The sequence below is a fragment of the Arachis hypogaea genome, chromosome 15, assembly GCF_003086295.3.
Source record: "Arachis hypogaea cultivar Tifrunner chromosome 15, arahy.Tifrunner.gnm2.J5K5, whole genome shotgun sequence".
NCBI lineage: Eukaryota > Viridiplantae > Streptophyta > Magnoliopsida > Fabales > Fabaceae > Arachis > Arachis hypogaea.
Window position 1 is genome coordinate 101,330,045 of NC_092050.1, and position 14,464 is coordinate 101,344,508.

The following is a 14,464-nucleotide window of genomic DNA, read 5'->3' on the forward strand; positions in this document are numbered from 1 at the left end:
AGAAAACAGATAGCAGAACACAAATAGAAGAATACAAGAAAATAACACAAGCGCAGAGAATGGAATACAAACAAGGAAAGCATACATTCGTACCACAATCATAACAAAGGAAATGTGCAACCAAGTATGATGCATGTCTAGCCCTAGCACAGGTAATGAGCTCATCTGTCGGTTTCTACCCGCTCCCGACATAACTCGAAGCAGCTGAAACGGGTGTGATTTTCCAGTCAGCATAGGCACAGTTCTCACTAACCGACGTTTGCGTCATATCCTCTGCAAGCAAACTCTGTCTTACAGGTGGCGGCATTCCAGCCATGTATGAAATCATATTCTCTGTAAGCAATCCTTGCCTTACAGGTGCGGCATTCTAGCCATGTATGAATTAATATCCTCTGCAAGTGATCCCAGGTTATCAGTTGCAGGTACAGCTCTCAATAGCTGTGTAACACTGGAAAACGTTCTGTGGTCGTACCACTATCTATCTGACTGCCTTCACGCAGCAGATCATTACATAATCATTCTCATTATCATCATTCATCATCATTCTCATTATTCATCATCATTTTCACATTCTTATGCAGTACCTCTTTCTTTCTCTGTTCAATCATACTGTACAAACTTTACATCTTTCACTTTTACAATATCCTTGCTCAAACCATTTCTCTTGATCATATTATTCTTTTATCTTTGTATCTCTTTACTTTACTCTGGTTACTTTGTGCTCTGTGTTACTTTATTCTGCTCTGATTTCTCTGTTTAACATGTGTATTTAAAGCTTATGTAAATTTCGGTATGAATAGTTAGCCTGTCCCAGGTATAGGTTCATTAAGTCTATACTGAAACAGTTTAACTTTTCATATAATACCTAACCCTAGTCGCAACGCAAGTACTAACTAAGTTGCCCTAGTTCGTTCACTACTCTCTGTCTGTTTTTCTGTCATTAAAATTTTACAGACTTTTTCTTTGGTTTTTATATTTTCTTTAACTTTTTATCTTTTCTTTATCTTTGCCTCACTAACATGTTATTACCACTCCCTAAGTGTTCTATGAAGGTAATTATGAGATTCTGCACTTAAAGTTGTCTTTCTAAAGCTTTTACAGAAATATGCCTTTTTCGTATTATTTTATTATTTTTATTAAAATATTATTTTTAATTAAATATTATTATTTAATATTTTATTATTATTTATTATTTTATTAATATATTTTCGATAATTAACTTACCTTTTACTTTTAACCTTTAAAATTCACTTTTTACCACCCGTAACTTTTAATATTTCTACTTTTACCACCCTAACTTCCAGAAATTACCATATAACCCCTTAAACACCAAAAATTTTACTTCCTTGCCCTTTCTAAGATCTAAAAGGTGTTCTTTAATGTTCTTCACCACACTCAAAGTGTTCTTCGTGTTCTTCGTATATTCTTCAAATTCTTTCTCTGTTTTTACCCATTTTTCAGTCTTTTCAGCAATCGATTTTTACCAAAATTCAAAATAAATTTCCAGCCACTAAAACCCCATCTTTTCTACATGATTTTAATACAAATTGAACCTCAATTTAATCTCTAGGGTTTTGTTTTCCAGCAGCCACAAGAACACACATTCATAGCTTGAATTTCATCAAATTTCATCAAATTTTCACTAAAATTTCAACAAGAATTACTCATACAAACAATCAATTTCAAGCACAGCCAAACCATATCATAATCACACAAATCAAACACAATCAATCAAGATTAAATTCGTCAATCCCTACCTGGTTTTGCTACTCCTAATTCGGTTAAACTTTCAGGTGGTCCTTAAGCACTTTTTCCTCCTAAATCACATCAAGAACAACTTTAAATCCAAAAACTCTCAACTGACCAAATCTCACTCAGTATGTTAGGAAGAGATATCTCACCTTAGACTTTCTGGAAATTCACGTTTCTTGGCCCTCAAGTCAAGTTAAGCATGATTCCTAAGGAAGAACATCAAAAAAATACATGTTTTGCATGGTTTTCCTTGAAAACCGAATTGAAATGGGAGGGAGACAGCCATATCACCTTATTTCCATCCTTGATAAGTTACATGGTTATGTAGAAGAAGAAGAGAGGATCATTTTGGCGAAATCGGAGTTTTGATTTGAGTTTTAGTTCAGAAGAAATCAAGCTTTGAAGATTAAGTGTTCATGAAAGTTTCTCTCTTTTCTCTCTTGTTATTTTCGGCCAAAATGATAAAATGGGACAGCCTTGGAGGTCTTGGGGGTGTAAGGTGAGTTGTGATTGGTTGGCTTGGAGGTGGATTAAAATAATATTAAAATATCTCTGGTGTACAACTACTAAAACTAGGTGTATCGAAACACTCGTAAACAACATCTCTAAAAATTATTTTCTGAGCTACTAGCATAAATGACACTAGTAACATATTTATTATGAGAATAGAACATGTATAATGAGGCCTTAGCATTGCTAAATTCATCAGAGAGTGCTGGTGCTAAGCTGCACCAGTAAACTGTAAACCCGGTTAAACCGATTTTCTGTTTTTAACAAAAATAGACCAGGTAACCTGATAATGTCATTCAAGCATTTTCTAATACTAATATAATGATAATATTATACTATTATCTCTCTCCTCTCATGAATCGAGTCCGGTTCGTCAAACAGAGACTATTTACGAAAATTAGAATCAAAACTGCCAACCGATACGGTTCAAAAACAAGGTTCTTCGCGATTGCATTATCGAGCTTGCCTCAGAGGAGGTTCTAACTTAAGGATGACATAATGATAATGAGGATTGAGATGCTTGATGATATAACAGAGGTGTTCCCTTTACTGATCTTCCAGAGAAATTCGTACTTTCAGAAAAGATCTCATGTACTCGAAAATCAGGGTTGTTACAGGTCATGTGCCAGGACTTGTGCTTACGCACAGATGTATGTGAACGCACACTTGCTAATTTTCTTTTTGTGCGTGCGAACAAGTGTGTGCGTACACACACCCAAAATCCATGTCCAGTATGGTAAATTGTATATCATTTTGAAGCTCCAGATGTTAGCTTTCCAATGCCGCTAAAATCACTTTATTTGAACTTCTGTAGCTCAAGTTATGATCAATTTAGTACAGAGAGGTCAGGATTGGCAGCTTTCCAAATCCTTCATTTCTTGAATTCTTCCACTTTGGATGCTTTCCTTCCTCACTTCTTCAATCCATACTTGCCTTGTAAGCTTGAAATTACTCAACAAACACATCAACAAAATTGACAATTTTAAACATAAAAAGTATATTTTTCACAATTAAGCACAATTAGGAAAGAATTCACAGAAGCATGCTATTTCAATGAATAAATGGAAGAAAAGTCAATGAAATCCACCTAATTACAGCAAATAAATACCATGAAATGTGGATTCGTCAATCACTACCTATACTCCAGAAACCCCAACAAGGTAAACCCCTTTACTTATTCCTTTCAATCTCTACTAACAAGGGTAGCTCCATGCTTATTACAAAAATAGGAAAAGAGCAACACCCATTGTATTTTGTGAGAAAAGTACTGCAAAATACCAAAACAAGATACCCAACGATAGAAAAATTAGCATTCAGCTTGGTCATAATAGCTCGACGTCTATGGCATTATTTTCAGACACATCAGATAATAGTTTAGACTGGTCAACCTCTACGTCAAATATTATCAAAACCAGATTTAGCAGGTCGATTCACGAAATGGGCAATAGAGGTCTCAGAATTCGACATCTCCTACCAATCACGAGGATCTCCTAAAGCCCAAGCATGGGCTGACTTTATTTTGGAATTCACCAACGCAAAAGAAACGGTCAAGGAAGGGGAACTATATGTAGATGGTACATCAAATGAGAGCGGATGTGGAGCTGGGATTCTACTAAAAGATGACACTGGAGCGCATGCTGAACAGTCAATTAAATTCCTCTTTCAAGCCACCAATAACCAAGCCGAATATGAGGCACTCCTAACAGGCCTAAGGTTAGCAAAGAAAATAGAAGTCAAAACCTAAAGGTATATTGTAACTCCCTCCTCGTAGTACAACAAGTAATTGGTCACTTTCAAGTACGAGATCCGCTCTTAGAGAAGTACTTAAATTCGGCAAAAAATATGATACAACATTTTCAAAATTTTTAAATATCACATATACCTAGAGAACAAAACTGTAGAGCCTATATTTTATCCAAATTAGCTGTATATAGGGTAATTGATTCATCAGACAAATTATCTCATTTTACACTAACAGAATCAAGTTTAGATATCAAATCTGTTGTAAGTGTGTCACAGGAAGAAGATTGGCCACGCCCATTCATTCGCTATCTGCTGGAGAAATACCAAAAAACAAAAACCCGAGGTCATTTAGACATAAAGCAAGCCATTACACAATGATGGGAGCCGACCTATACAAACGGGGTATCTCTAGACCATTGCTAAAATGCCTCGGCCGAGCAGATGCAGAAAATGCCATAGCCGAAACCCATGATGGAATCTGTGGACACCACACTAGAGGCAGAAGCTTGGCCACAAAAATTTTACGAGCAAGGTACTACTGGCCGACGTTACGAGAAGACTGTAGAAACAAAGTACAGAAGTGCAATGCATGCCAAAAGTGTGCACCACTCATCCATAGCCCAGCCGAGTTACTGCACACATCGGATATTAGTTGGCCTTCTCATAAATGGGGATGGATATACTCTGCCCATTCCCCGTAGTACTAGGGCAGGTAAAATTTCTATTAGTGGCAATTGATTACTTCACAAAGTGGATAAAAGCACAGCCACTTACAAAAATAACTTTGGACAAGGTACAAACGTTCATTTGGAAATCTATTATATGTAGATATGGTCTGCCTAGGGAAATTGTTTCTGATAATGGTCGGTAATTTACTAATAAGAAAATAGCTTCATTTTTAACTGATCTTCATATCAATAATCGTTTTTTCTCTGTGAGCACCCACAAAGTAACAGACTTGCAGAGGCAGCTAACAAGGTCATTTTGCAAATTTTAAAGAAAAAGTTAACAGATGCTAAAGGACGTTGGGCCAAACTCATACTAGAAATATTGTGGAGCTATTGATGCCAGGGCATCATGGCCTGTTTTTCTATGCTTTTTTAGTAGATTTTAATTCAGTTTTCATACAATTTATGTTGATAAAGGAGCAAAAGCATGAAAAATCTCTACATGAAACAAAATCTCAAGCATAGGTGAATTTTAGCTAATATACAGGATAAATATGATGAAATAGATCACACTAAGTGAAGTTTTGATTTTGGGCATTATTAGCACACTTAGTATAATGAAGTTTGTCTTGTATGTTACTTTGATACACTTTGTTTGCTTGATTTCAGACCAAAAAAAGCAGAGAAGAGCCACGTTAGTGGCTACGTTAGCGCCACTAATGTGGCCATTAAAGTGGAAGGAAGGAAAGCTTGGAAAGTTAGTGAGAACGTTAACGCCACTAACGTTAGCAAAAGGCAAGACCCACGTTAGCAACCCCGTTAGCTCCACTAACGTGGGCACTAACGTGGAAGAAAAGAGAAGCCCCAACGTTAGTGAAAAAGTTAATGGCATTAACTTTGAAGAAGGAGCAGCGTTATTGGCAAAAGTGAGTGCCAATAACACTAGCGAAACAAAGGAAGACCCACGTTAGCATCCACGTTAGTTACATTAACGTGGGAACTAACGTAGAAGGAAAGGAAAACACCAACGTTAGTGGAAAAAGTGAGTGCCACTAACGTTTGCAAAGCAAAGGAAAACCCACGTTAATGGCCATGTTAGTTGGACATTAACGTGGGCAAAAATGTCACCTGGCAGCCTGTCCATGCCTTCTTCAAACAAGAATAACTTGAGCCACAAAGCTCCAAATGAGGTGATTCTAGTGGCATTGGAAAGTAGGATTCCAGAGCTTTCCAAGCATATATGGCACTACATGGTGGAAACAAAATTTGAGGGAGAAAACATGCCCCGAAAGTGCAAAGATGAACATGGTATCAACCTGTAGTAAGGCCAGCTGACATCTTCACCTTCCAAGAAGTGTAACTCAAGCTATAGAGCTCCAAATGATGCGCTTTCAAAGGCGTTGGAAAGTAGACATCTAGGGCTATCCAAAAATATGTAATAGTATGGGGTGGACATTAAGTTTGAGCTCCAGAACCTGGCAATATTAAGCCCCTGATCCCTAACGTGTGACTCGCTTTTTCCAGTAACGCTAGCAACTATGCCAGCGACCTTGTCCACTTCAAAGGAGCATAACTTGAGTTACAGAGGTCCAATTGAGGTGATTTCAGTTGCGTTAGAAAGCTGACATTTAGAGATTTCCAAAGATATATAATACTCTATAGTGGGCATGAAATTGGAGCACAAACCAGAGGCATATTTTGAGCCTCAAAACACCAACTAGGTAGCAAGTGTGACGTTAGCCACACTAACTTTAGCACTAACGCCACACTTGTAGCGTTAGTGTGGCTAACAGCAGTAATAACGCCAAGTCACCCTGGACCTCAATTTGATTCACTTCCCTCTCAAGTCCACTTCAAAGCTCAAGCAAGCAAGCCCACAATTGTCAACCAATCAAAGCCACAAGAAGCATCTAGAATAGTTAATTTTTATTTCATTGTAATTTACTTTTAATTTCATTTCATTTTGTAATTTAGGAGAGCCTATAAAAAGGCCTTAGTTTTTACTTTGAAAGCATTTTGGAACGGAGAATTGAAGGAAGGGGGAGAGAGTGAAGACCAATTCGAACTTCTATGAATTGGCACACTCTAAGGGGAGTGGGTCTTCGAACCCCTCCCCTCCTACACTCTTCTTCCTTTTCTCTTATTTTCTTCCTTAGGAGTAGTTTCGTTTTAGTTGTAATTTTTATTTATGAACTTTGAAGTTTTATTTTCAGTTTTAACCTTCATCTTTACTTTTCTGCACTTTCTTTCTTTTCTATTTTGGTAGAGCAATGATCAACTAACTCTTTTCATTGGGTTAGAGAGCTCAATTGTGATTCAATGGATCAATTATAGTTCTTATTCTTATTCTTCTTTCTTTTCTCTTAATTTTACTAGAGAGCTTTTGATCTTCATCCAATTGGGTAATTGTCTCGAAAGAGAAATTGCTCATACTTGGATTTCCTCTGAACCTTGGAAGAGGAATGAGAAAATCATGCTAGAAATGCTCTCTCACATTGGATTAGGTTGGGGGTTGGATGGATATTGTGACATTTAATCCTACCAATACTTTGATCTATGAATGTGTGTGGTATAATCAATGACCAAACTTCATCTCTTCCCATGAGCAATTAAATCAAGGAATTGGGAAATTGTTCAAGCTTAGAGAGATTGGATTGCCAAGGAATTGGGATCTAATCACTTAAGATTGCCAAAGAGATCAATGAATGCATTGATTGAGGAAGAGATGAGAATAAACTTGATCCAGAGGATTGCAATATCTCTTGATCCCATTGTTCATTTTATTTTTAGTTCTTACATTTACTTTCCTTGCCATTTTACTTTTCTACACCTTATTGCTTTCTTTACTTTTATTCCATTTACACTTCCTGCTGCTTATCATCCAAATCTGAACCATCTAACTAGGACAATTAATCAATTATTGATTGCTTAATCCGTTAATCTATGTGGGATTCGACCTCACTCTTTTGTGAGTTATTACTTGACGACAATTCGGTATACTTGCCGAGAAAAATTTGTTAAGAGACAAGTTTCCGTGCATCAAGTTTATGGCGCCGTTGCCGGGGATTAATTTTGTATCAACAATGATTTAATTGGTGGATAACTAGATTGAGCATTTTTCTTGATTTAATTTCATTTGAGTAATTTACTTTCAGTTTTAGTTATTTTCTCTCTTTCCCCTACCCGTTTTCTTAGTTGTTTACAATTTATTTCACTAACCCACTAACTGTTTGATATATTGCATCACTCACACTAACAGCATTTCTAACAAGAACACTTTCTGCATCTATTTCCTTGCTTGTGCCTTGTTGGTTGTATGACAGGGAGAAGAAGCAGGGCTTCAACTTCCTTTGATTCTGAACCTGAGAGGACCTTCCTTAGATTAAGGAGGGAAGCAAGAGGAAAACGAGTAGTTGGTGTGGAGGAAGAGGAGGAATACTTTGAACCAAACATGGATGAGAACATGGAAAATCATCATGAAGAAGAGGCTCACAACCATGGCAGAGAAGGTCCAGCACATCAGGCTGGACAAGAGAGAAGAGTTCTGGGTTCTTACATCAACCCAAATCCAGGAAACTATGGAAGTAGCATCCAAAGGCCAACCATACATGCCAACAACTTTGAACTAAAGCCACAGCTCATCACCCTTGTTCAGAACAATTGTTCATTCGGAGGAAGTGTCCAAGAAGACCCCAATCAACATCTAACCACCTTCCTGAGGATATGCGATACTGTGAAGTCTAATGGTGTTCACCCTGACACCTATAGACTACTTCTGTTTCCCTTCTCACTCAAGGACAAAGCATCTAAATGGCTGGAATCCTTTCCAAAGGAGAGTTTAACAACCTGGGAAGATGTGGTGAACAAATTCTTGGCAAGATTCTACCCTTCTCAATGAATTAACAGGTTGAGAGCTGAGGTACAGACCTTTAGATAACAAGATGGTGAGACTCTTTATGAAGCATGGGAGAGGTTTAAGGACCTAACAAGAAGATGCCCACCAGATATGTTCAATGAATGGGTGCAGTTGCACATTTTCTATGAAGGCCTTTCGTATGGATCAAAGAAGGCAGTAGACCACTCATCCGGGGGATCTCTGAACAAGAAGATCTCTACAGAAGATTTCTCTCCATGGGGATAAAGTGATCTCAGCTTACTTCCCAAATATCCCACCTCATCTCCCCACCATCCCATCTCAGCTACCCAAGATTTTCACCATCAACAAAGTTCTCTCCCTAGAACATGTAGAGATCCTTGATGAAGCCAATGGATATAGGTTTACTGCAAGAGGAGAAGATCTAAAGCACTACCAACCACCCTGACAAAAGGCAGAACGTCAAGCTAGTGACGCTAAAGAAGTGCTTCATGGGAGGCAACCCAGGTTTTACATGCTTTTGAAGTAGTTAATAAAACAAGGTTCATAAAATTCAAATCAACTTTGACATATCCTTGAATGTAACAAATAGTGAAGAACAAGTTTGGTGTTCAAGGCACACTAAGAAAACATGAATGCAACTCATAGCATGTCACTCTTAGCACCTTGAACAAATCTTCTTACACCACAGTGCCACAAACTAAGTTTGGTGTCACCAATATTGCATACATGGACATTTAGTTGGTTAGTTGGTTTGCACTCATGAATAGCAATTAGTAACTAGAAACAAAAATTTTAAAAAGTAGTTACTTGATGCCAAGGCATCTTAGGCTAGTTTCACTAGCATTTTTTGATAGTTTTAGATGTTTTATGCATTTTCTTGAGCTTAAAGTAACCAAGAATGGTTAAAAGAAGAACAAAGCAATGAACCATTCAAACAGTATGATTTTGATGCAAATTCCATGAGTTTTTAGTTATATTACTTGAATGCTATGAATGGAAGATTTCTCATGAAATTTTGCAAGACTTTGATGCAATTGTTTGGATGATTTCAGGGAAGAAGAGGCTAGGCAAGGAAGCAACAAAGTCAATAAAGGAAGCTTGAATATCACATGTGGAGTTTAAGTTCTAGTTTAAGCCTAAACTGGAGCTTAAACGCCAGAATCATGAAGGCTAAGAAATGCTGAAACTGAAGTTTAACCTCCAGTTTAACCTTAAACTGGAGGTTAAACGCCAGAATGAAAGTCTCACCAAAGAAGCATTCCACGTTTAACCTCCAGTTTAACCTTAAACTGGAGGTTAAACGCCAGAAATGGGAAGTGCACCAGGGAGCCATTTCCACGTTTAAGCTCCAGTTTGACCTTAAACTGGAGCTTAAACGTGTTCGACCAAGTTTTCTCCTCCAGGGTTGCTTTCTCCATTTCCACGTTTAAGCTCCAGTTTAACCTTAAACTGGAGCTTAAACGTGTTCGACACCTCCAGGGCTACCTTTCTCAGCTTCCACGTTTAAGCTCCAGTTTAACCTTAAACTGGAGCTTAAACGTGTTCGGCCTCCAGGATGCCTTCTTCCATTTCCACGTTTAAGCTCCAGTTTAACCTTAAACTGGAGCTTAAACGTGTTCGACCTCCAGGGCTGCCTTTTCTATCTCCACGTTTAAGCTTCAGTTTAACCTTAAACTGAAGCTTAAACGTGTTCGACTAAGTTACCCTCCAGGGCTGCCTTCTTCCATTTCCACGTTTAAGCTTCAGTTTAACCTTAAACTGAAGCTTAAACGTGCTTCCACAAAAGGCATCACTGGAAGTGTCTGGCGTTTAAGCTACAGTTTAAGCTTAAACTGCAACTTAAACGCCACTCTTGGAAAAGGTTTCTGGGCCAACAATATTGCGGTTTAAGTTAGTATTTGAGCACAAACATTAACTTAAACTTACTCTGGTATGAAACCCAATTGAATATCATGGTTTATGGGATTGGGCCTGAAGGATTGATGAGTCTGAAATTTCAATTTATTGAGTCATGTGTCATTATTTGATTATCACTAAGTTGGCTCAATGAATGTTACAGATTTTGGATCAACAGCCTCATCAAGATTATGGATCATAAACCCAAGGCAAAAGGAAAGCAGGGAGAGGCCTCAAAGCCCAAGAAACACAACAGAAGCTCAATATAGAAAGTGTATAAATAGGATAGAATTTAAGTTAGGGAGGACTTTTACTTTTTCATTTGGCTAGTTTTCAGGAGTTGTGTAATTGAATTCAGAGCTATGACTCACTAAACCCCTTTTCATTGGGTTAGGGAGCTCTATTGTAATTCAATGAATCAATAATAGTTTATCTTCTTCTTCAACCTTTTCTCTTGAATTTTGTTAGAAAGCTTCTCGATCTAATTCCATTGGGTAGTTGTCTTGGGAAAGAAACTACCCATAATTGGAATCCTTCGGAACCTTGGGAAAGGAATGGAGGATTCATGCTAGAGAAGCTTTCTCACAGTGAATTGGATTGGGGTTTGGATGGATATTGTGACATGTAATCCTACCAAATTGTGGTTCATGAAACTGTGTGGTATAATCAGTGATCGAGCATCATCTCTTCTTATGAACATTTAAACCAAGGGATTGGGAATTTGTTCGTTTTTAGAGAGAATTGGTGAGCCAAGGGATTGGGATCCAATCATATAAGATTGCCAAGCAAATTCAATGAATGCATTGGTTGAGGAAGGGATAAAAGTTGTTTTGATTCGGAGATCTCAATATCTCCTAACACCCAATGAACTCCCCATTTCTGATTTACCACTTTCTCTTTACATTCTGCAATTAAATTCATGCAATCACCCCCATCCCTTTTAATTTCAGCAATTTAGCTTCTCGCTCTTTAATTCATGCTATTTTACATTCCGCAATTCTCATCTAAATCTTGATTCCGCTCAACTAGAACATACTTCTAATCCGAATTGCTCACTCAACCAATCCTTGTGGGATTCGACCTCACTCTATTGTGAGTTTTTTACTTGACGATAACCGGTGCACTTGCCGGAAGGAATTTTGCCGATCGTGCAATTTCCTAAATCGTAGCATAACAAGTTTATGCGCATCAAGTTTATGGCGCCGTTGCCGGAGATTGGTTTTCGATTGACAATTCTCAAATTGGAAGTTAACTAGATTGAGCATTTTTTTTTGTTTTGATTAATTCAGTACACATTACTTGTTGAATTTTAATTTCTGCACTCTGTTACATGCTTTCTTTCTTTATGCCTTTAAATTCAAGCAACTAACTCACTGACTCACTAACTGTTTGAATTAATTCCTCAACTGCTCTAACCATACTCTTCCATTAACCAAGAGTATTTCACTTGTTTGTTGCCTGTGCTGTGTTCTTGTATGACAGGTAGGAGAGGAGAGACATCAACTCCTCCATATACCGAACCAGAGAGGACCCTTCATAGACTGAGAAGGGAAGCAAGAGGGAAGAGAGTACTGGGAGAAGAGGAATCTGAAGGAGAATCTGAGGACAATTTTGAGGAAGCTTTAGATCTCAACATGGATAGAGAAGTTCACAACCATGAGAGAGCTGATGGAAACAATGCCATTCCTGAGAGGAGGGTTCTTAGTTCATACATAAACCCAACCTCTGGGAATTGTGGTAGCAGCATCCAGAAACCACCCATTCAGGCCAACAATTTTGAGCTCAAACCACAGCTAATATCACTTGTGGAGAATCATTGTTCATTTGGTGGAAGTGCTAATGAAGACCCAAACCAACATCTCACAAAATTTCTGAGAATTTGTGACACTGTGAAGTCCAATGGAGTCCAGGAAGATGCATATAAACTGCTTTTGTTCCCATTTTCACTTAGGGACAAGGCAGCTAAGTGGCTGGAATCATTCCCAAGGGGGAGCCTAACAACCTGGGATGAGGTGGAAAGCAAGTTTCTGGCACGTTTCTACCCCCCACAAAAGGTCAATAGGCTTCGATCTGAGGTTCAGACGTTTAGACAACAAGATGGTGAAACTCTCTACGAGGCATGGGAGAGATTCAAGGATTTGACAAGGAAATGCCCACCAGACATGTTCCATGACTGGGTGCAATTGCATATTTTCTATGATGGACTGTCTTATGAATCAAGGAAGGCTGTAGACCATTCATCAGGAGGTTCATTGAACAGGAAAAAGACTGTGGAAGAAGCCATTGAAGTGATTGAGACAGTGGCTGAGAACGAGTACTACTATGCATCAGAGAGACACAACACTAAGGGAGTCATGGAGCTGAACCATGTTGATACAATTCTAGCCCAAAACAAGGTGTTTGCCAAGCAACTAGCAGAGCTCACCAGGAAATTAGAAACAAAATAAGTGGCTGCAATACACACACAAGAGCAAGAGGAAGAAAGCACTGAAGGAGGTGATTGGGAAGAGGCCAATTATGTAGGAAATCAACAAAGGCAACCATATGATCCACATTCCAACACTTACAACCCAGGCTGGAAAAACCACCCAAACTTTGGGTGGGGAAACCAGCAAAACCAACATAACAAGTCCACATACCAAAACTCCAACCAAAGATCATACCAAGCCACACAAAACACTTACTCTCAACCACCATATCATAGCCAAAATAATCAACCTGCTCAACCTAATCCGAACCAACAATTTCAAGATCAATTAAACAGGATAGAAGGAATGCTTGCAACCATGAGTCAAGACATAACCGAATTGAAAGCTTTTAAGGAAGAAGTAAATTCTAACCTGCAAAACCAAGGAGCTGCCATCCAGAAGCTAGAAAATCAAATTGCGTATTTGTCTAAGCAAACCCCTGGGACAAGCGTTTCTCATGCTGCCAAGGCTATTGCAAGGGAGGAATGTAAGGCCATAACCCTCAGAAGCGGAAAGAATCTAAAGGAGATCTCAAAGGAAACCACAGAGGATGAAGCAAAGGAAAATGTGAGAGATAAGGAACAAGGACAATCTTTTACATCGTCTGCAACAAAAGAAAAAGAAAAAGAGGTCCTGAAGCCTTATACACCTAAAGCACCATATCCTCAACGTTTGATGAAAAGTGAAAAGGATGGCCAATTCTCCAGGTTCTTGGAGATTTTCAAGAAGCTTCAAATCAACATTCCGTTTGCTGAGGCAATAGAGCAAATGCCACTCTATGCAAAATTCTTAAAGGAATTAATGACCAAGAAAAGAAGCTGGAGAAACGAGGAAACTGTGTTGTTAACTGAAGAATGCAGTGCCATCATCCAGCACAAATTGCCTCAGAAATTGAAGGATCCAGGCAGTTTCCAAATCCCCTACATCATAGGAGAAGTCATGGTGGAGAAGGCCTTGTGTGACTTAGGGGCCAGTATCAATTTGATGTCTCTAACAATGATGAGAAGAATGAAGATTGAGGAAGCTAAACCAACAAGAATGGCCCTCCAATTGGCAGATCGAACTTTTAAATTCCCTCATGGGATAGTTGAGGATTTGTTGGTGAAAGTGGGAGATTTTATATTTCCTGCTGATTTTGTGGTGTTAGATATGGAGGAAGAAGCCAAAGCTTCAATAATTCTGGGAAGACCCTTCCTAGCTACTGCTGGAGCCATCATAGATGTACAAAAGGGTGAACTCACTCTTAGACTACATGATGAGAAATTGGTGTTTAACGTATTCAAGGCAATGAGCTATCCATCAGAATCACTAAGGGAATGCATGAGGGTTGATGTAGTGGACATTGCAGTACAAGAAACTTTTGAGGAAACAATAAAGGAAGTGGCAGAGGAGGAGTTCACCAAGGATATTGAAGTTAGTGACATCAAGGCTGCTGAAACAACCATGCCAAGCATGCCAGAGAGAGTGAAAGAAGAGAAGGAAGCACCAAAACCTGAGCTCAAAGCATTGCCCCCTAATCTCAAGTATGCATAATTGGGTAGTGATGAGAG

The 14,464-nt window shown here is 38.5% G+C and overlaps 2 non-coding genes across 2 annotated transcripts; both read right to left on the reverse strand.

The window, feature by feature from the left end:
- Positions 1-8,577: 8,577 nt before the first annotated feature.
- Positions 8,578-8,684, reverse strand: LOC112753205 (small nucleolar RNA R71). Its single transcript, XR_003177599.1, has one exon. It is a non-coding gene; the product is annotated as a small nucleolar RNA R71 (small nucleolar RNA).
- Positions 8,685-12,506: 3,822 nt separating this feature from the next.
- Positions 12,507-12,610, reverse strand: LOC112753687 (small nucleolar RNA R71). The gene has a single exon (XR_003178060.1). It is a non-coding gene; the product is annotated as a small nucleolar RNA R71 (small nucleolar RNA).
- Positions 12,611-14,464: the final 1,854 nt, after the last annotated feature.